Source organism: Papio anubis, chromosome 13 (assembly GCF_008728515.1).
Source record: "Papio anubis isolate 15944 chromosome 13, Panubis1.0, whole genome shotgun sequence".
Classification (NCBI taxonomy): Eukaryota; Metazoa; Chordata; class Mammalia; order Primates; family Cercopithecidae; genus Papio; species Papio anubis.
Window position 1 is genome coordinate 56,804,652 of NC_044988.1, and position 24,063 is coordinate 56,828,714.

General features: G+C 37.2%; 1 protein-coding gene across 5 annotated transcripts in view; it reads right to left on the bottom strand.

Annotated features, from left to right (window-relative positions):
• Positions 1-24,063, bottom strand: part of LINGO2 (leucine rich repeat and Ig domain containing 2) — a 1,182,276-nt gene that overhangs the window by 385,960 nt on the left and 772,253 nt on the right. For all 5 annotated transcript variants that reach the window (XM_031654837.1, XM_031654834.1, XM_031654835.1 and 2 more), the window contains one exon: positions 12,176-12,208. The gene's annotated coding sequence lies outside the window, so the exon portion shown is untranslated. The remainder of the gene's footprint in view (positions 1-12,175; positions 12,209-24,063) is intronic.

Genomic DNA, 24,063 nt, shown 5'->3' on the forward strand with positions numbered 1-24,063 from the left:
ACATTTACAACTTTCTCCATCTTTTAAAGATGAAGAAACTGAATCTAAGGTTGAGTGATTTTCTAAGGTCACACAGATTGTAATTGTTTCTGCTTTAAAAGCCAGACTCATTTACATCTCTTGCCTGCCACATCACACAGGCGGTTGTTTCTCCAAGTGTGGTAGAGTACTGTCTGAATCAGAATTTCCTAGGTGCATAATACTTGCTAAAACATACAGATTTCTGGCTCCACCTTGATCTAGAGGATCAGAATATCTAGAGTTGGACATGGAAATACGCAATTTCAAAAACGTTCACAGGGAGCCAATATAGGCCAAACTAGGTTTATCATTTCCCTTAGATGGTGTAAATTGTATGTTTGTGTGTGCGTGTGTGTGTGTGTGTGTGTGTGAGAGAGAGAGAGAGAGAGTACTTCTGAAAGTTTAAATTACGATTTCATTGTTTTGCTTCAAAACAATTTGAGAGAACCTAGAAGCCAAATACAAATAAAAACTACACAATTATAGATAAACCAAGAACAAAGATTAATAAAAGAATCAAAAGAAAAGAGGAACTTAGCCTAGAAGAAAAGTTATTTGACTTTTTTTTTTTTTTTTTTTGAGACGGAGTTTCACTCTTGTTGCCCAGGCTGGAGTGCAATGGCACAATCTCAGGTCACCACAACCTCCGCCTCCTGGGTTCAAGTGATTCTCCTGCCTCAGCCTCCCAAGTAGCTGGGATTACAGGCATGTGTCACCATGCCTGGCTAATTTTATGTTTTTAGTAGAGACAGGGTTTCTCCATTATGGTCAGGCTGGTCTCGAACTCCCAACCTCAGTTGATCCACCCACCTCAGCCTCCAAAATGCAGGGATTACAGGCGTGAGCCACCGTGCCCAGCCCAGAAAAGTTATTTGACTTCGATTTGGACTCTAATTCTTCTAGCAGTTAAGATAAAAATAAAACTATTTTGAAAAGTGTTTTATTCACAAGATTAATTTGGTTCTAATTCTCCCAGCATCTGAGCAAAAGAAAAAATAGATGTCTGTTGCATTTTTATTTTCTGAGTAAGAACTTAAGGGAACTGCTTATACATATGGTCAAAGTGTAGAGTGTGAAAACCTTCATGTCTCTTCCCCTTCTCCAGCATGATCATATAATTATTGCAATAACATCAATTGAGTATCTATGGCAGGCCAAAACGAGATTATCCTATTTAATATTCATAAATCCCTCGGGATGCATCCTCCATTTTGTGAATGGGGAAACTCAACTTTAGAGATTGTAAGCGTCTCTTCCAAAACGTACACAGTAAGTGGAAAAACTGGGAATCAAGCCCAGATAGTTTGTCTCCAGAGCCTATGCTCTGCTGACTCTCAGATCAATGATAAGTGAAATAGCCATGGCATATACACATTAGTCCTATTGAGAAGGAAAACTAAAGCAAGAGTAAGAAAATAAAGAGGAGGAACAGCAAAATGAGAAAACCAGACCTGAGGCTAAGAGATTGTTTATCAGGAAGGGGCAGTGGGCAACTCCTCTGCTAGTATGTAATTTGATTCGAGCCGATCCAGGAAATATCTCTAACTTATCTTGGGCCCCTGATAATAAGCTTTCAGGTAATAGTCACATTGACTAAAGAAGTTTGGGTTTCTTTAGACATATAAAGACATTCGTGCAGCACCATCAGCTAAAAGGGGGGAACACAGGACTTTATTATTACTTGTCCTTTGACAAGCTCACAAATTAATCATCCCCACCAATCGGCAGGGTCACTATCATTAGTTAATTAGTCAAGGCTAGATGCATATGTTCACTTGAAAAAAAAAAAACAAACCCTTTACTACAAATTGTACATTTACAAAATTTCTACTGTTATCTTCATGATCAATTTCTAAGATTCCTCTTCCATGTTCATTAGATGTCTTTGAGGTTGACAATTATTTTCTCCTATTGTGTCTGTCTCTTTGCTTGTGTTTCTCTTTTAGCCTACATTCACAGTATGTTCTCGGCATTACCTTTGTCTCCAAACAGGAGATGGTTTTGAAGTTACCTTTGATAAAGAAAGCTCAAAAGAGAAAATATTTGTTGTAATTGCATTCATTAGATTACAAAAAAAAAAAAAAGTGTATTTTCTGTATTTGCTTTTTGGGTAAAGATGGCTGTTACCCCGGTAGTCATGCGAGTTACCAGGAGAAATAATGCCCTGGTTCATTTCTCTCATATCTTTAAATAGTCATAATTCTAAACTCTGTAAGAGATGATATAAAATGAGTTATAGAATATATATAGTTCCTCTGCAGATGATTCTTCATATGATCAGACATAACAGTTTAGTCTATGAGTGCAAAGGATATTTTGCAAGTGATTGATTGACTAGAAATAATTCAACATTCTTTCTTGCAAGAGTCTGCTTTTTTTCAGATGCTTTCTCTGTTCTCAGTATCATCATCTACCGCTGTCAGCTTTAGTTTTTTCTTTTTTTTCTTTCTCTATATTGTTTTCTAACAGGGATACAAGGTAAGATGAATACCACAGTCAAAATGGCATCATGCGGCTGAAGCTGACATCAAGCACTTTTGGTGGTCTTCAGAAAACAGCTTTACTTTGTTCTGTGCTTAATGTCTAAGATGTGGAATCTGCCGAGGCACCTGCCATTTTATATAGCTCTCTAATCTTCCTTTATATTAGCTGTCTGGAAACATCATCACACTGACTGCTTGGTTTAAATCGTGTTCACTCTTGTAATGTAAAAAGATAAGAACTGTCCCCAAAGACATAAACTTAGACTCTTGTATTGTAGACAGTTATTTTTTCAATGTAATTTTCCTTGAAACAAAATTCCTTTATATTTCAACAAGAAAAGAGACTATCTCTTTGCCTCCTAAGTAAATATTTTGCATTACAATTGTCCAGATGTGCAAGATGCCTACTGAAGCTTTCTTTGTTTAATCACTGATCTTTTAGATCAGTTGTTTAAAAAGGCAAACACTATGGAATATATTCTCATTCATTCACATATTTATTTCATTCATTCAAATAACATTAATTGGGTTCCCGCTGCAAACTTTATACTGTGTTATGTACTGTAAATACCAAGAATAATAGGATGCTTTTATTTGAGAAATCAGGTAGGAAAGATAAACCCACGAAAACATAAATTAAAATACATCATGTTAAGTGCTATAATAGATGTATGAGCAAAAAGTCTTGGGAGCACAGAGGGTTTGCTGTCTAAGTTCAAATAAGGGAGTATAAGAAGGTTTTACAGAGGAGGGAGAGATATTCCGGTTAGTCTGGTCAGTGTGCTGCAGAGAGGGGAGAGAGTGGGAGAGGGATGATGGAGGGAAAGGGCATTCTCAATAGAGGGAACATGAAGAATTTAGTGTGGTTGGAACAAAGGGAGCTTTCTAGAGGAATATCAGGATAGGAGGCTGAAAATGTCACCTGGGCCAGATTGTGAAAAATGCATGTGTCATGCTAAAGAGCCTGGAATTAATTGCCTGGGTATTGGGCGACCAATAGAAATATGACTAAGAGCTAAGAACTGGATCTGTGCTGCAGAAGCAACCCTGTTTTCAAACAGGCTGTAGAGCGAAACACCAGAAAGCAAAACTGCAGCACCCCCTAGTGCAAGAGCTTGGCACCACATTCCTATCCCAGAAAGAGGCCCCCGCACGCCTGGGTGAGGGCTGATGGCAGAGGTAGCAAGTGAGTAGAAGGTAGGCAGTTAAAGGGACCTGGAAAAAAAGCAAAACAGGGGACAGGATGGAGAAGACAGGGCCACAGGGAGTGAAGAGTGGTTTTGAGTAGGATTTCTTCACCCGCTTTGGGGTTTACGGTTTACCCTGCCTTTTCAGAGTTAAAGAATAGGGACAAGAGCTAGAAGGTACAAAGGAAATTCCAACCTTTGGGTCTTTTTTTTTTTTTTTTTCTCTCTCCTCCTTTTCTTCCAATGGGGAAATGTATCCACTTTGAGACTACTCTGGAGGCCTTAGAGGCAGAGGGAGAAAGGATGTTAGTGGGCAGAGCATATATACAAGTCAGGGTCTGTCTGTGTGTGACTAAGAAAGGATGGAGTTCATAATAAAGCAAGCCCTGAGTCACTCCTTTCCCAGGAGAGTTGCACTGCTTTCAAATGAAATGTTAGAATTTCACCCTTACTTTGAACTTTTTCACAATGTTAAATCTGGGCCAGAATTTGGCTCAGACCTTTCTAATTCTACTTTTTACGTTTTCCTTAGTATATAAAGCAGCTGGAGCCTGTTCCTTTTTCTTCTAATCTCCATTGCTACCATATTAGTAACTACAGCTTGCTTCCCTGGTGGCTGTTGCATCTCTGGAGTAGTAGCAGGGCATAACATCATCCAGTCTATGGAAAGGAAAGACTTGGAACATTACTTAGTTTACTAATTTAGCACTTGCATTACCTCTGTTTTGTATTTCATCCCTCTTATGTGATCTTTAGGCTGTGTTTGAAAGACTCTACCATAGAGAACTCACCAGTTACCTGTGCCCTGGATAGCCATGTTTTACAATAATGTTCCTTTGAATATTGAGCTGGCCATGTTTTCTTGAACCTTTCAGCTCCTGTTTTTATCACTTGAAACCAAAGGCCAAATTGCATCTCACTTCCACATAAGATGCATTCAAATATCTGAAAGAAGCGAACACATTGCTTAGCTCCTTTAAGGGGGAAATGAAAAAGAATGCTGGAGGACTCACTGCTTCATGTTAGATATTAAGGTAGGATCATTCACTTGTATTAGCTTCCTTATGAGGAGAAGCAAAAGAAAATCCAACAAATATACAAATAAACCAGTTAAAAAAAAAAAAAAAAAAAAAAGAAGAGTGACTTTCCCAAGGTAAGTGGTAAAGCAGGTATGTAAAGCTAGAGTAAATTATAAATTTTTAATATTAAATACATTTAAATTTTGCTTTATTTTATGAAAGTAATACAGATTCATATTTTTAAAACCAAGTAGTTCTAATAATAATATATTAATGATACACTAATAGGAAAATATAGTAATAATAATAACCTGCTTTATTCTTTTCAACAGGCTTACTCTCACCTCTTATAGTTGTATATTTTGATAATAATCTGTTTCTAATGACACAGGTAAAATGACATTTTTTTCTTCCTCTTTCTCCTTCTCTTCCTCCTCATCTATTTCCCATATGGAATATACAGATTTAACTTCTTAAAACTGCCCATCTAACACATATACATTTATCTTCTCTATATAGTTGTATTATAATTTTGATTAAATCAAAACTAAGCATTTACATTATTATGATTGTTAATATCAGCTCAATAATATGATGTTCTATACATTTATTTCAATTCTTACCTCTCCTGGAGTTAATAATTGCCCTGTTTCATGACTTGCATGATTTCTATAAATCTATCATTAATTTACTCCCAAATCATCCTGCAGAACTGAAAATCTTCTCTTACTATGTGTGAACACATTCATCATTCTTTCTAGTTTTGCTTGTTGTATTGTATTTGGCTTTAACACACTCCTCCTGGAGTCCTTCTTTCTGTATTTTTACTGCAGCTGGTCTGTTGTACTGGCTGTTCTCTAGAGGGGGCTGCATGAGCTGATATTCCAGAACTTCACTGATAACCTGGGAAATGTTATGTCCTTCTTATATTTGTGACCTTATTTCCTGGGGGCCATTGTTTCCTCTTTCTTGGTGGAGCATGTGGAAATTTGAGAGTATTTCTCCATGGAATTCTAGTTTTCAGGGTTGATACTGAGAAGTCATGGTCTAGTCTGGCTCTTACTCTTTCGTAGGTGACTCTTTTCTTCCTCTCTCTTCTCTCTCTGGAAGCTGTAGTGGACTCTTCTGTCTCTTCTATTCTGAACTTTTATGATGATTTTGGTTTCCTATTTGTTATTGGTAGCATCACTGGGCCCTTTTAATCTGAAAATAATTCTGGCTATTAGTTTGCAATTATTATTTATTAATCACTCACCTCCAACCTCTTTATTTCAAGAACTATTATGAGTCAGATGCTGGGTATTCTGAATTAATTCTGTTTTTTTTTTTCCCCTATTTTCAATCTTTTTGTCATTTTTTTCTACTTTCTGGGAACTCCTTAAGTGTAACTTCCAATATGTTCCAATTTCTTTCCCTCTTTTTCCAAGAGCTTTTGCTTTTTTTCTTTCTCTTTGTCTCTCTCTATGCACATCTACCTCTATCTATGTATCTCTATCGCTATCTCTATCTCTCTCTAATCTATCTATACATCTTGTTCTACTTTAGGGGATATAATGTCTCATCATTTTGAGAGTATTATAGCCTTTCCATTGTTTTCTTTTACACCCTGCATTGTCTTATTTTTTTTCTGTTTGCATTGGTGTTCTTCTTTCATGGTGTACAATTCCCCCCTCTGTTTATAGCAGTTTCCTTCTGTTTATTGCAGGACCTCTAAGGTTGATTGGAATCTCTGGGTGTATTTGCTGGACCCGTCAGTTGGTAAGCCTTAGTGCAGCCCACAATAAAGCACTGGACTTTTTCCTGGGAGAAAACAGTATTCCTATCTGTACTTCTTTTCTTTTGAGTTCTTTTTTTTTTTTTTTTCATATATACTTTAAGTCCTAGGGTGCATGTGCACAACATGCAAGTTTGTTACATATATATATACATGTGCCATATTGGTGTGCTGCACCCATTAACTCATCATTTACATTAGGTATATCTCCTAAGGCTATCCTTCCTCTCTTCCCCCTCCCCACAATAGGACCCAGTGTGAGATGCTCCCCTTCCTGTGTCCAAGTGATCTCATTGTTCAATTTCCACCTATGAGTGAGAACATGTGGTATTTGGTTTTCAGTTCTTGCGATAGTTTGCTGAGAATGATGGTTTCCAGCTGCATCCATGTCCCTACGAAGGACATCAACTCATCCTTTTTTATGGCTGCATAGTATTCCATGGTGTATATGTGCCACATTTTCTTAATCCAGTCTGTCACTGATGGACATTTGGGTTGATTCCAAGCCTTTGCTATTGTGAATAGTGCTGCAATAAACATACGTGTGCATGTGTCTTTATAGCGACATGACTTATAATGCTTTGAGTATATCCCCAGTAATGGGATGGCTGGGTCAAATGGTATTTCTAGTTCTAGATCCTTGAGGAATCGCCCACACTGTTTTCCACAATGGTTGAACTAGTTTACAGTCCCACCAACAGTGTAAAAGTGTTCCTATTTCTCCACATCCTCTCCAGCACCTGTTGTTTCCTGATTTTTAAATGATTGCCATTCTAACTGGTGTGAGATGGTATCTCAAAAAGACCCCACATTGCCAAGACAATCCTAAGCCAAAAGAACAAAGCTGGAAGCATCACGCTACCTGATTTCAAACTATACTACAAGGCTACAGTAACCAAAACAGCATGGTACTGGTACCAAAACAGAGATATAGACCAATGGAACAGAACAGAGCACTCAGAAATAATACCACACATCTACAGCCATCTGATCTTTGACAACCCTGACAAAAACAAGAAATGGGGAAAGGATTCTCTATTTAATAAATGGTGCTGGAAAAGTTGGCTAGCCATAAGTAGAAAGCTGAAACTGGATCCTTTCCTTACTCCTTATACGAAAATTAATTCAAGATGGATTAGAGACTTAAATGTTAGACCTAAAACCATAAAAACCCTAGAAGCAAACCTAGTAATACCATTCAGGACATAGGCATGGGCAAGGACTTCATGTCTAAAACACCAAAAGCAACGGCAACAAAAGCCATAATTGACAAATGGGATCTAATTAAACTAAAGAGCTTCTGCACAGCAAAAGAAACTACCATCAGAGTGAACAGGAAACCTACAGAATGGGAGAAAATTTTTGCATTCTACTCATCTGACAGAGGGCTAATATCCAGAAACTATAAAGAACTGAAACAAATTTATAAGAAAAAAACAAACAACCCCATCAACAAGTGGGCAAAGGATATGAATAGACATTTCTCAAAAGAAGACATGCATACAGCCAACAGGCACATGAAAAAATGCTCGTCATCACTGGCCATCAGAGAAATGCAAATCTTTTGAGTTCTTTAGTCTCCAGAGAGGAATGCTTTGTTTTCCTGCTTGGCTTCCAGACTTCTGAGAGCGAAGTCAGAGAGATGTATTGAGGGTCTCGGTTTTTCATAAGCATACTTTCATTTAATCATCTTACTTTTGTGTACTTTAATTAAATCCTGTTTTCACTAGAGTGCCTTCTTTCTGTCCTAAACTGATCTTAGTATTTCCAAGACCAGTACTTCCCCAGTTGAATTACAGTATTCACAACGTATATCTCAAGTCTTTGACAAAATGAAGCCGGGGTAGTTGCCTGGCTTCACGATATGGCAAAGAATCTGGGAGCCCAATTCTTCCATTTACAAACTTTCAACCCCCATTTTAATGTTTTCAGTCACTTCCTTAATCCCTGCCTTTAATATGTCTAATTTCTGGGCATTCCTGGGGATCAGCAGCTCAGACTCCTTTTCATTATTATTACTTTTCTGATTGCTTCAGTTACAACCTTCTGTCATGCTACTATGACTATCTTTGTCCATCCACTTAAAATTTTTGAAAATGTGTTTGCCATTTTTAGTCTGGTATTGTCTGTCACCTTTCTTGATTACTTTGTCCTTGGGGGGTTATGCATTATTTATCCTTTATTCTTATTTTAGTTACTTTTGGGGAGGGAGTAGAGATAAAAGCTCACACCATGTTTAATTACAAGTGAATCCATTGCTGTATCCGCTACACGTGCTGCCACTGCTTACAGTTTTGAGTCCATCACCATGCTATAGAATATACATGGCTGAAACAAGATTCACTGACATTTGGGTACACTCAGCATTTCCATAATCTGCCTATTAATCCTTATATCGTCCTCTTTCATAGGAAAATCTAGAAAGACAAAATCAGAGAGGTAGGTGAGTAAGAGGGAAGGTTTTAGTAAGACAGACTAGGTTGAACTACATAGTAAAATGCTGGAAGAAAGGAGAGAGAACTACATATGTAACAAAAGTGGCAAGAACTAGGGCTTAAGTAAGGTTTTGATGAAGATTTGAGACATTGCACTGTGAAAGATTTGACAGGTGAAGAAAAGGATTTGTGAAAAGAGTTGCTGTGAGTTATAAATTTGATCACCTTTAATGATCTTTGAAAGAGTAAAGTGAATATTGGTATTCCTCTTTAATTAATAATCGTTGTATAATCTCTGCTTCTTTGACTGACATTATGTATATTTTGAAGGGCAAAATAGGTTATTTATAGACTTCTAAATGTGTGGTGCTCAAATCTAAATGCAACACTTTCAGTGTGAAAATATTAAACAGCTCTCACATGGAAAGAAGAGCTACATCCTATTTTCAAATATACAGGAAGGACAAAAGGAAATTAGATCTGAGATCTATAATAAAAAGGAAATTAGTTTCTTATTCCTAACCTTTCTTCTGTATTTAAAAATTGAGTCTATTTATTCTAATGTTTAGCCTCTGGATCCTCTCTATCTATCCAAACATACATTCACATTTTCAGTAGGCATTCTCTATTCTCTTCAGCCACTCTAATGATTTACCCCGCAACTCATTAAACCCCATAGTCTCAGATAAATTTAAGTGATTTCTTTTGACCACCTCCTCCTCACACACATTCCAAAATATACACACATGCAAAAACAAAAACAAAACCCAGCCATCTTTATTTGGTTTCTGGTTTCCTTCAGTGAATTTTTTTTTTCTAGATCTTCTACAAAGAGTATCAGTGGAACTCACTGAGTTGGAATAGAGGCAGAGGTTCAGTGTTATTAATAAGGTTAATGAACCACACAACATTTACCTAAAATTTATAGGTATGGTAAAAATACAGAGAAATGATAGCCATGAGCTTTACCTTCAGGGAGATCATGATATAGTCAGGGAAGTAAAAGGGTTCTTGAGAAATGCTTAAAAATAGAGGACGTAAACAATTTTAGGCAACAGATTGGTATGAAATGTGTTGTTACAGAAATGGTTTCCATTCCAAATGAAAGACTTTCCTATTCTCCATACCAACCACTGTGGGATGCCCTGTGTTAAGATGGTAAACAATGTGATTGTGGTCCCTATTTGGTCATTAGTGAACTCTGATTTAGAACAGTTTACATATTTAACCTCTACAGGCCTGGATTTTATTATATGAAGACAAAAAATGATTAAAATGAATAATAGTTGAAGCATTTTTCAACCTAAAAATCTGTTATTGGGCTTCCCTTTTATAAGAAGGGCATGAGTTTCCCTACAGTGGCTAATGTAAGCCATCAGAAGCATCTACATAGTGTATATAAATGGAAGCATGACCATGGGATATTGTAGGGATAGACTAGGTTTCATAGGCAGGTTCAAATTTGGGCCCCTTCACTCAAATATTTAAATATTTACTGGAGATGGGTCTGTAGTTATCAAGAATTATTTCCTTTTTTAATTTCTCCATAAGGACATTGCAGATAATTTTTACCATTTATCTATGACCAGTGTGGAGATGATAGTTCCATGTCAACCCATTGATGTTTCAAACTTTTATAAGGAGAACACTTGTGTTTTAGTTTGTTCTATCTACCATAACAAAATAACCATCAACTGAGTGCATTTAAACAACAGAAATGTATGTCTCATTGTTCTGGAGTCTGGGAAGTCCAAGATCAAGGCACAGGCAGGAGTACTGTATGGTGAAAGCCTACTTCCTTAGAGACAGCACTTTCTGTGTCCTCACATGCTGAGAGGGGCAGGGTAACTCCCTTGGGCCTCTTTTATAAGGGCACTAATCCCATTCATGATTCATGAACCCAATCATTTCCCAAAAGGCCTCACTGCCTAAGACCGTCACCTTGGGGGTTAGGACTTCAGCAGAGTATCGCTTCTTGGCCTTTTGGCTAAGATCAAGTGAAGGACTTCAGCAGAGTAATTTTGAGAGGACAAAAACATTCAGGCCATAGTACCTTGTCACTGCAGGGCTATACTATACCTTTATCCAAGGGTGCTCATATATAAATTCAGTTCTGAGTGTTCTATTTCAGAGGCCAGATTAGGACTTTTTTGCACTCTCCAGATTTACTTGAATTACAATATACTTGGTAGTTATCGCCCCGATGATTTCCTCTTTGCCCCAATTATTTGGAAGTAGACATACTGGCATACACATAAGCTGAGGGATGTTGGGGAAACACTGCTCATTTATCAGATACAGCAAGTTAAAATCGAATACCTGTTATAATAGGTGAAGGTTTATTGTTAGTAATAAGCAGAAAGTGCTGGAGCAAGGGATAGGTTTGAGAATCTGCTGAAGGTCAGTCAAACAATGTATGAAGAAAGGAATTAGATGATAGGAGCTTGCACACAATATGTAATAAGGATTCACTGATAAAAATATATGAATAGTAGATGAATTGAATGATGGATAGATGGATCGAGTGAATAATTATTAATATTAAATGTTAATATGAAAATGTTATGTATTTGCAACTTCACAATTTTGCTACAGATTGAATCAGCTATTATAATTGCTATATTAAATTCACTTAAGTCTATGTTGTACTTTTCTGTCCATGAGTGAGGAGAATAAAAACATAATGTTTTCTAATAGCTGTTGGTGCAAAGCTAAGGATATAGTTTGCTCTGCTACTTTCATATTGTTTCATACTAACATATATGTTAAATTCTGTCATTTGTGACAACATGGATAGAACAAGAGAACATTATGCAAAGTGAAATAAATCAGGCACTAAAGTCAGCACCGCACATTCTAACTTATAGGTAGACTCTAGAATAACTGAAGTCACAGAAATAGAGAATGGAATGCTGGTTATAGAGGCTAGCTGTTGGAGAGAATGGAGTGATGATAGTCAAAGGGCACAAAATTTCAGTTAGAAAGAATAGGCTTTTTTTTTTTTTTGTTAGTTCTATTGCACAGCATGGTAAATCTAACTAATTATAGAGTATTTTACATTTGAAAATTGCTAAGAGGGTAAATTTCAAATCTTCTCACCACAAAAAATGTTAAAAATTTAAATGAATGGATATTTTAACTAGCTTGATTTAATTATTCCACATTGGAGTCATAAACTATAACATTAGTTTTTACCCCATAGATTTATACAATTACAAATTGTCAATTTACAATAAAAATTATAAAATGTACCAACCTTGAAAGCTGCATTCTGTTTTTCTCACTTCACCTAAAAAATAGAAAACACACAAAAAAAGGAAATTGAAATAAAAGCCAATTAAAGTAACACAAGAAGTCAAAAAGACATTTTCTTTTTTTCTTTTAACTTTTACCCAGTTTTCTTGTGGACAGGAAAGAAGCATTTAACTACAGAGAGAAAAAAACCTGATAAAACTCTTTTTCTCCTAGTTGTTAATATATTTTTACTTTTTAAATTTTGTCATAATTTGCTTTTTAAAATTTCTTATGGGTATAGAAATCATGAATGACAGTGAGTGAAAATGCAGAGGGGATGTTTGATAAACATAATTAAATTGTATGAAAGAAAAAATATATAGGTAGCACTTATCCCATGGAAGCCATCATGGTAAGATTTTTGATAAATTCAGGCAAGAGTATTTTAAGGTGCTATTACGATTTATTCTCAGGTTCTATATTTCTACTCTTGAATGCTGATTAGAACACGTGATTTTGCTTCTTCTCTCTGCTCACTCCCCTAATAATCTGTTCTCCCTTATGGACCAAGTGATTATTCTGTTGTTTATAATAACTGTTCTACATTCCTTATGGAAATTGTAATTATGATGCTGAATATTCAAACTGCAAGCCACTTTTCTCAGGGAAATTGTAATTATGATAATGCTGTATTTACCCGACTGATGTTTTTTTTACTCATTGTTCTCTTTGAGGAATGAGGAGGTAAGAGAAAAACACTAACATAAAACATCCTGTTGGGATTTAAGATATGGATTCAGGCTGGGCGCAGTGGCTCACACCTGTAATCTGAGCACTTTGGGAGGCTGAGGCAGGTACATCACCTGAGGTCAGGAGTTCAAGACCAGCCTGGTCAACATGGCGAAACCCTATCTTTACTAAAAATACAAAAATTAGCCGGGCATGGTGGTGCACGCCTGTAGTCCCAGCTACTGGGGAGGCTGAGGCAGGATAATTGCTTGAACCTGGCAGACAGAGGTTGCAGTGAGCCGAGATCAGGCCACTGCACTCCATTCTGGGCAATAAGAGCAAAACTCCATCTCAAAAAAAAAAAAAAAAAAAAGAAGATATGGATGCAGACAAGCATAATGATAATAGCTAATATTTACTGTGGCAGGCATGACACAACCAGGCTTACATGTGTATGACATAGATGCATGTTACAGGCATATGTGAATTACAAAGGTTTCTCCTTTAACCCGCACAACAACCTCATGAGGCAGATAGTAGTATTGTCCCAATTTTATAGACAAAGTACTTAAGGCCTTTGTTCGGCACCATGATCTGAAGGCCTATGGAGTATTTGATACATCAATATACATAACATGATCTTACTTTTGTTAAAAATATGTGTATATATATATTATATATAAAATATCATATCCAATTGTGCATAGAAACAAATCTAAAGGAATAGCTATCAGACACTTAAAGTAACCTTTTAATAAGAGATTGAAGATGGAACTTTTTTCCTCCATGATACATGAATATTACACTTTAAGTGTTTATAGTATTTTTTTATAAGCAGAAAACAAATTTTTAAAAATGTAACAACCTAGAAAGAAGGACATCCAAAAATAACTGTAAAAATTATACTATTTTAAAACGAAAGCAAAAACCGAGCAAAACACAAGGCCAATCACTGAAACAGCTTATTAGATGGGTCCCTAGATCAAATGGGAAGCAGACCTCCAGTAACTCATTTCAGCTGCCTGCCTGTCTTCTAGCTTGCCAGATCTGTACAACCAGAGCCCCCATCCATTCCTCCTTAGCTCAGCAGTAACTGTTTAGGAGTGTTTCAATATTGATAGGCAACTCTTGATCATCTACCATGTATAAGCACTTTATAAGCAGGTTTTAAAATTCTATAATAGCCATTTTACTCCACTTTTACAAATGAGAAAATTGAGTCTCACAAAAGTCATTTATTTTCCCAAATTTACCAAGTTCTTTTAATTTGACAAATTGACCCATCTTGACCAAAAGTTAAGTAAGATTGAAAAGAAACTCAGAAACCGAAGGCAAACAAAAACAGGAAATTAAAAAGATAAGGACAAAGTGTATAAATTAGTGAGTTTTTAGAAGACTACCCTCTTGTACAGCTTAAGAACTCCCAGGACCTATTCTTGGACCCTTTCTGGACTTTGTTATATTTCTAACACCCCACTCAAGAAATTCCAACCCCTTATTGCACACATACCCCTTAACACACACACACACACCAAGCTTCTCTCCACTCCTTCGGCAGCATCCATCTGCTCCAATGGGGCCACTCAATTATCCGTTTCTGATTTTCCACACCTGAAAATGTAGATGAGCTGTCCAACCTAATAGCAACGGGGGTAGATGCTGGGTCTTAATTCAGTATTATTCCCCGGGTTCAGACTGCCACTCAGTAGTAAGCTGATTATCACATCTTCCACCTTAGAAGGAACAGTAACTCATTTTGACTAGAACTGAGCCAATTCCAAATAAGGGTTTGCCTTACATGCCTGCAGGGCCTTGTTTAGCACCAAGATCTGAGGGCCTACAGAGTGTCTGAAATGTGAACAGTATCAACTGCATAATATCATCCAGGCCAATGGGACTACTTTGGACTGAGGTAGAACAGTGGGTACATAATCATGAGATCCACTTGTCCTGGTATGCACTGCATGCCGCAGAAGGTGCTGGTCTGATGAGTGATGGACCAGCCTTTTGAATCCTAAACAATGTGGTAAATACTCTAAATCAATGACCATTCTTTGATACTGCATCCCTAACAGGTTGAATACACGGATCTAGGAACAAAGTGGAAAATATAGAAGTGGTTGAACTTAGCATCACTCCCACAGTCTTAAATGGGGAAATTTGCATTTCCTGTTCACAAAAGTTTAGGCTCTGTGGGTCTAGAGATCCTGGTTTTGAGAGGGAGGTTGCTTCCGAGAGGGGACACTGCCTCTGAGAGGGGACACAGTAGGAATCTCATTAAGCTTCAAGCATATCCTACACCAAATTACTTTGGGCTCCTGTGCCAAGAGATTGGCAGCAAAGAGAAGGGTCATTCTCTTTACCGGGATAACTGTCTCCTCATCAGGATCTGATATGGCTGCTATTATACAATAAGGGCAGAAAAGAATATCTGGCAAGCAGGTGATAGACTATGCATTTTGTAAAATTTCCTTGCTCCTTTTTTCTTTTTTTGTAATAAATGGACAAGTGTAGCAGCCTAAAAATAAAATGTTGAGGAGGGGTTCAGATCCCTCAGTAATAGTCTGTGTTACCCCACAAGGTAGGCCACATATGTCCATGGGGGTACTGGCTGAGGATCGGAGAATTTTAGAATGGGTAGGAGAAAGGAGGGGAGGGGAGGGGAGGGGAGGGGAGGGAAGGCAAGGCGAGGGAAGGAAAGGGAAGGGAAGGGAAGGGAAGGGAAGGGAAGGGAAGGGAGAGATAATAAGTATCTGTTGTGAGCTTGAATAGCAGGGGCCATGGCTCCCCACTAATCTTCTTCTAAGAGGTTTCCTAAAAATGGTGACCTATTCAGATTCTGGAGGAGCTGTTCTCAGATGGGATAAATATATCATACAATGCAAGTAGTGCCAAGTAGATGCTACATAGCATCACCCCCTTCATGACAAAGACTCACTCCCCTAGCTGCCTGAAGTGCTGGCTGCTGGTAGCCCACAGCTGAGTCCTTCTCTGGGAATTTTCCACCTTCCACCCAAGGGAACTGCCTTGACCAAGACAGGTTATTCACAGGCAGCTCATGCTAATGATTGATTAATAATGTACTACAAAGACTGGACTCCCTTTCCTCAGCTTGGGACACCTATAAATACATTGATCCCAAGTAACTTCCCAATAAATGTCATGCCTGAAAACCTCTGCTTCAGAGTTTGTTTCACAGGAAAATTTACCTAAATCAAGATTTACAAAATTTGGAAGTTATGGAGCAGAGAGTTGAAAACAGATATGTCTGACTCTGAAATTCATAACCTTTCCATTATATTTTTCTCCCTCTCAAAAGGAAGAGTTGAAACAATTTTTCAAAACATTTTTGTGTATGCAGTAGACATAGGCAATGATGGTATATTTCAGCCTGTAAGTCATCATTCTTCAGTGTTACACAATAGCTACAATTATATTGCCATTAGAACTTAAACTAATGTATTTACATCTCTTGAAATCTAGACATCTACAGAGATGTTAGTAGATACGTACAAACACACATTGATTTATAATATTATATTAAAATACAGTTGACCATTGAAAAGCACAGATTTGAATTATGCAGATGCACTTATACATGGACATCTTCCCATCAAAGTTATATAAGTATGCCTGTTTTCCCCTTCCACCTCCCCCACCTCTTCTGCCTCTGCCATCCCTGAGACAGCAACACCAGCCCCCCTCTTCCTCTGCCTCCTCAATCTACTCAATGTGAAGAGAAAGAGGATGAAGACCTTTATGACAGTCCAATTTTACTTAAAGTAAATACATTTTCTATTGCTTATGATTTACTTAATAACAGGAAAGATTTACATCTTTCCTGCAGTCTATTTTATTATAAAAATATAGCATACAATACATATAATACACGAAATATGTCTTAACCTACTGTTTATATTATCAGTAAGCCTTCCAGACAGCAGTAGGCTATTCATAGTTAAGTTTTGGGGGAGTAAAAAATTATACACAGATTTTCAACTGTGTGTGTGGGGGGTTAGTTTCCCAACCCATGCATTGTTCAAGGCTCAAGTGGATATAGTATACATGTACACACATGTGTGTGTATCCTATAAAACGTATCTCAGGACTCATTCAAAGGTTACTGTGACCAAAATCCTTAATTATACTAGCCTATTTGCAAAGAACAATATGATACTTTTAATCATGCCATTTTTCTAGGAAGACTATTCAAGACTTCTCTATTTCAGAAAACTTAAAAGATTAGTTACGGAACAAGGGCTTACATTTTCTGCAATAAATGTAAGAATTTTATCAGGCATGAAATGTAGTCAGAACAATTTACAGTCCAGTAAAATGTTACTTCAGGCAGCATTTACAATCAGAACACAGAAGTTGCCTAATTCTATGCAGTTGTGAGAAAATCCAGTTAAGATTTTACAAGATGTGAACCGTGCTTCACACTATTCCTCAAGAAATTCTGCATCACCAAATCTTTTATTTCATTCACAACTCTTAATTCTAGATCAAATCATTTATACTTTCTATTTAAGTATTTCTGGCATCACTGGTTTACTCATATTATGCCACCACTACACTGCGTCAAAGGCTTAAATGTAATAAATACAAACACAATTGTAGATAAAATTCCTCTGATAGAAAAATAAAACTAGAGCATTCCAATAAAAGTATCCTAACCTATCCATCGAGAGACAGAAAATAGTAGCTACATGTCCGGGAAGAGCTACTAGCTTTAGTTTTATCTTTAATTGTCTTCAGTTAGTGGACAAAAGGCTATTTATGCCATTTTAAGCAGGGAGGCTTTTGAAAGAGCTCTCAAGTATCAGAGGGTTGTGAAACTTAAACTTGTGGTAACTGGGATAGGAACCTCCCCGTGGAATCTGCATTATATGTCCCACGTGGCAATAAATACAGGAAACACTTTAAGTGAAGCATGCAGCTAATGGGGGACTTTCCACCAAGAGGCAGCAGATTTTGCAAAGCACACTCTACTTGGTGAGCTTTAAGTCAAAGATTCTTCCAGACTTCCAGAAAATCTACTAGACCATTGCTCCCTACTGACTGATGAGGCTATGGAACTGTCGAGTTAGGCTTTCTAACTTTATTCTGGGATCATTCACTATTCTTAAACAGCACCATTAATACGTAAACCTGGAAACTTCAGAAAGGTAGCATCATAGATTTCCATCAATTCATTCATAATTTAATCGGGATTGTGAAAGATACAAAGATGTATATGACATACTCACAAGCTTACTTTGACTTATAAAGCAAGTACACCTGACACTGGTAAGAATGCACCTCAGTTTCTAGATATCAATATTCATGAGTTCAGGGAAGAAAGTCAATTTTTGCCCAAGAAACCCAGATTTCCTATAGCTGAGTGATTGTCAGTACACAGTACCTTACATTTAACATCACAAAGGCACTTACAAAAAGTAGTCTGACAAACAGATAAAGACTGACAAAGGCATGGAGTTAACTTTGAACCACAAAGAGCTCTCCAGGACAGAGCTTATCAGCATGGAAAATAATGTTTTAATTATTTCCTTTCGATATTAAAAATATTAAAAGTTATTTAACTTTTAATTAAATAACAGGGAGAGGTTGGGGCAATGTCATAAAGTCTTTCATATGGTAAATTTTGAAGGAAGTACAGTCAGCATGAAGCCATAAAGTGTTTTTCAGATGAGAAGGCATTTTATAAAAATTGCTGAGGTAGCACCTGCACGAGAGTGAAAGCAAGTGTGTTTCATGTGTGTTTGATGGGGCCCTATTGACAAGGCTGGCAAATGTTGCTCAGGTTCACTAATTTGAAATCATGTTTTTTGTGGTTCAAAGAGCACTGTACATAAAATCAGAAGCCCAGGATTTAGTCTATACTCTGCTCCAATGGGTTATCTATCTGTTTCTGTTCAACAATTTTACTTGAGTTACAAGTTAAATTTCGAGTACTTCCCTGCCCTCCTCCCCAAAACAAAACCAGCACTCCTTAATACAGTATGGTTTAGGCAAGAGTGCAGAGCAAAAGTATGACTTAGGATCAAAAGGAAATGCGATGTGCCTCCCACAAACACGAATGCTACTGTATGCTTTATTATTATATGTGTAGTATATAGAGGAAGGCAGGAAATGAACCTGCTTTACTTTTAAGTTGTCATATCAAGACAGAGCACTGATTTTAGTTTAACATACCAGATTTTATAAGATCCACAAACAAATGGGACACAATCTGGGAGAAAGGCTACATTAGTGAAGAAACTAAAAATAGTGCAAGGAATGGCAGAAGAAATTGCATTCAAGTGGGGCCACGCACGTTGTTTTGGAACATCTAAGTAAGTATCATAACATCTTAGCTAGAGAAATTTGAAGTAACAAGAGGAAGAATACTAACTAAAAACTGTCTCAAGATGGCTTGTGTTAACTTAAGACAGGGGTTCACAAATTATAGGCCACAAACATCCTACTTCTTTTTATTTATAGGTTATTTATGTCCTCTTTGCTGCTACAGTAGCAGAGTTAACTAGATGCCACACGGTCCATATATGAACCGAACATATTTACAGCTGAACATGTTTACAATCTGACTATTTACAGGAAAAGTTTGACTCCTGCCTTAAGAAACAGCCAATCCATCAATCATTCACTCATGTGTTCATTCATTTAATAAACAGGTTTCAAACATGCACAATGTGTCTAAAATGTGTCTGGCAATATACGGATAAGAAACAGTTTGTTTCTCAGCCTACCCACCAATTTCCATAAGGCCACCACACATAAGCTAGGTGACCATTAATAGAGGATAACATAGAGGAGAGTAAATTATTGACTCAATGACTATAAAGGTTTTATTTCAATGGTAAGAATCTTTAAAAAACAATACTTCATGAAGAGAAAGGCCATGAAAAATTGGTTAATGGAAATAGATGGAGAAGTAGGAGGTGGCAGTCCTCAAGGTATGGAAGAGTCAAGGTCAGTGATCAGAGAATGAAAACCAGACAAGTTGGATAAGCATATAGGGTACGAGTGAAGAAGTACAGGATAGATGTCTGGAAAGATGAGAAACATCATATCATGGAGGTCATTCAATGTCAAGCTTAATATTTTTTAGGTTATTTGGTAGCTAATAGGAAACTACAAAGTCTTTTTTTTTTTTTTTTTTTTTTTGAGACTGAGTCTGGCTTTGTCGCCCAGGCTGGAGTGCGGTGGCCGGATCTCAGCTCACTGCAAGCTCCGCCTCCCGGGTTCACGCCATTCTCCTGCCTCAGCCTCCCCAGTAGCTGGGACCACAGGCGCCCGCCACTTCGCCCGGCTAGTTTTTTGTATTTTTTAGTAGAGACGGGGTTTCACCGTGTTAGCCAGGATGGTCTCGATCTCCTGACCTCGTGATCCGCCCGTCTCGGCCTCCCAAAGTGCTGGGATTACAGGCTTGAGCCACCGCGCCCGGCCCAAAGTCTTTCTTAAAAGAGACAGTATAAACAAAATGAAGTTCAGGAAAGATCATTTTGACAGTAATATGTAGGACAGATTGGAGATGGAATATAGAACAACTGCAGTCCAGACTTAAAATAAGAACATGGAACACTAAGGATTGGATGGGAAGAGAGAAGCAGAAATGAATGTGTATTTCACATGAATGACAAATGCTAGGTACATAGCAATTCAGGCATATGAGGAAGAAATAAGGAGTGGAGGCTGGGTATAACTACGGGCTTGCCCTTCAGTATGTATTTCTTTCTCAGGTCGGGAGCTTCCTCTACACAGGGTCCAAAGGAACACAGTAAACACCATTTTGATTTGCATCATTATCCAATGAAGTCCACCATTGGTTGGTAGTAAGTGGTGTCTTCCAGAAAAGGATCGCTGACAATGACTATGCCTATATAGAATGGGGTTTGGATTCAGGGAGAAAGCCATCAATTTTTCCAGAGCCCTAGTGTGGAAGGTAACTTCAGAGCAGAGTTAAAAAAAAAAAATGCAATTGCAGAGTTTTGACTAACATGGTAGAAATAGGGAAAAGCTGTGAGTCTATGGGTATTTGGGTGCCAGTGGCAGCAAAAATAATTTCAGTCCCCATTGGTTGGTGAATTTCAGGCTGTTAATATAATCATACAGCTTGGAACTGAGTATGGCTACACATGCAGGTAGAAGATCTCAGGAATCACAGCCCCTCAGGGAATACAGGACATAATTATAACTATTTGTGTGGGGTGTTCAAATGTGTCTTTGTAATTTAGGCTGGAATATATACGCCAACATATTTCTTATCTTGAATATATAAAACCATATTTGTGTTTGAATCAGCACCATCAATAAGAAAAAAAAATATTTTCAAAATGTTTATATATAAAGTCCCTCCATTATTCTTCGACTATAATCTTGGATATTAAAGGAAATCTTCACCCTCTGGCCCTACTTTATCCAATTTTGTCTGATGGAAGTGTTTAGCTTGGAGAAAGGTGGTCTTGTACTGACACTGAAAAAATTGACCCAGATGGTCATTTATGTTGCACTTCTAACCCAACACTGCAATTTGGGGAAGATTTTTAGCCAAATCATTAGAACATTGCCCTGTGAGTCAATAGGCTCAGGTCATCATTCAAATTTTGTATCTTTAATTTTTTTCTTTTTCTTTTTATACATCCATGGATGCCTGCAGACTTTTAATAGCAGCATATTACAGTCAGGATATTACAGTGTAAAGAGCCAAGTATTTGGAATTAGATGGACCTAGGCTGGATCCCAGAACTACTACTTATTAACAGGGAAATTTTGAGCTAGTTCTCTACTTACTCTGAGCCTGTTTCCTTCTCTATTAACTGGGGATAATAACACTTGTCTCAAGGTTTGTTTTGAGAATTAGTGAGGTCATAGATAGTACTTGCCATTTATTAGGCACAAAATAAATATTAGTTCAATTTCTTCTTTAGAACTGTTTCTGATTATTAAGCTATCTCAGCTAGCTGCATTTATATTTGTGACATTCAAAATATGAAAACATTGTTAGAAAGTCTCAAATGTCTAGAATTCAGATAAAGATGTTCTCTCACGGAATGATTCACATGGAAAAACTCATTAGATACATCTTTCCAAAATAATCACATTGATAAATTATGTATTAAATGATTTTAGTTAAATACCGACAACACATTATGGACCATTAATAGGTGCTCATTTATTTTAAGGACAGAAACAATACACACAGGGAGAGTTAGCTGAACACCAATTAAACACATTTCATGTTTCCTGTGTTCTATATCAGCAATATTTAGAGCAAAGCCTTGAATCTCATGGGGAGTCATTCACATGCAGTCTGCAGCTCTTCAACACCTAAAATCTTCATACAGGATATTATAATTCAGTTCTACAGGCCACATGGTATATTTCAATCAAAAACACTAAAGCATAGTGTCCAATAATACTTGCTCTGTTTTTAGACAGTTGACGGAACTCTTTAACTTGCTGTGCACTCTTTGGAAAGTTACTTGCCCCCATGACTCATTTTCCTAATTTGTAAAATGGGGATAGTAATAAATAGTGTTTACTTCCCTGGATTATTGTGAGAATTAAATGAAATACTACCACAAGAGTTCTTGATACACTGAAATCACTAAATAAATACTATCATTTTTTTCATACCTGTTTCCAAACAGGATTTGTGGAGATTTATTTCACATAACACATATATAACAGGTAAAACAATATGGACAAAAAGAACAAGGATCCTATAGTAAAAGGTGGTAAGTGTGGAAGTGAAGTCTTCCACTGTGCTAAAGAGTTGATAGTTCTCGAGCCCAATCCAGAGCTAAGTCCCCTGAGTTCACGTCCCCAGTTAAAATTTTTTCATTTATAGCTCCTCATCTGTAGGATGAAGATTATTCACCCTAAAATGCATGCAAGGACCTCCATGGGTGACTTCTGCCCACGTGGGTTGCTGGCAGCACTCACTCTTTCATTTATAAAATTGAAACACTATAGATCACCATTCATTGTGTGTGTGTGTGTGTGTGTGTGTGTGTAAGATCCTAGGTTTCTGCTATGCCTCTTGTATATCTATATACAGTCCCTCTCTACCTGGAATACTTTCTCCTCTGTTTTTAACCTCCCACAAGTGACCATACAGTATGAAAAAGGCTTAAGAAAGTCCATGATCTCATTGGAGGAAGGTTTCCAAAAAGGTCCACATGCTGAAGGCAGTAGAGGCCACTGGTGAGGCAGCAGTTTGTAGAGAGTGGGGAATCAAACTCCTCAGGAGATCCCTACCTGGAAAGGAAGCAGTCCATACAGAGAAATTCCCAGTGCATGAAGCCATAAATATATACAGGAATTTGGAGGTGACTGAAAACCAGAGGGTTTTGTCACTTCCAAGCCCCAACCACTACATTAATGCTGAATGTTGATTTGTGTTAATGACATTTAGTAATGTAATGCTCTGTAAGAGCATCTGTACAATATTTCAGATATTCCCAGGGGTGCTTAGAGAAGGGGAGTTAGTCAACCATACAATATTGTGTAACATTAATTAAACAGAGACTTTAATATAAGGAAGCTCTGAATTGGAAAATACATCTGTTTTGTATATGCATTATTTTTCCCACCTCACCTGCAGTGCTTAGGTTTGCATAGAATTCCTATGTTAAAAGAATTTGGGGTAGAGAAATCTATGATCTTATGCTTATCCAGAAAATAAAGTTATAAGGCTTGAGGGCAGGATTATAGCTATGAAAGTCTTTTATATATGTTCATTTTCACTGAAATAAAATATTATGCAATACAACATATGTGAAAATCTATAAATATTAAATTAGTGATAAATATTAATATGTTACTGATTTCTAGCATAATGGTTATTTATTTTATTTTAGACAATTTGAAAATTGCATTTAGACAATTACGGATTTTTAATAATATAATGAGCAAACCTGCACTCAAAACAAAAACTAGGAAGTTGACCCTATGCTCCTCTTTAACTCCAAACACATAATCCCTCTCAATCCATCACCTCAGGCAACCAATACTCGGAATTCCACATTTATCACTCCCTTCTTTTCCATGGTATTCACAATACTCTCTCTCTCTCTCTCTCTCTCTCTCTCTCTCCGTGTATGTGTGATATTTGTAACTTAAAAAAGGTAATAATGTTGTATGTAATCATTTGGACATTTTTTCAGTTAACATTTT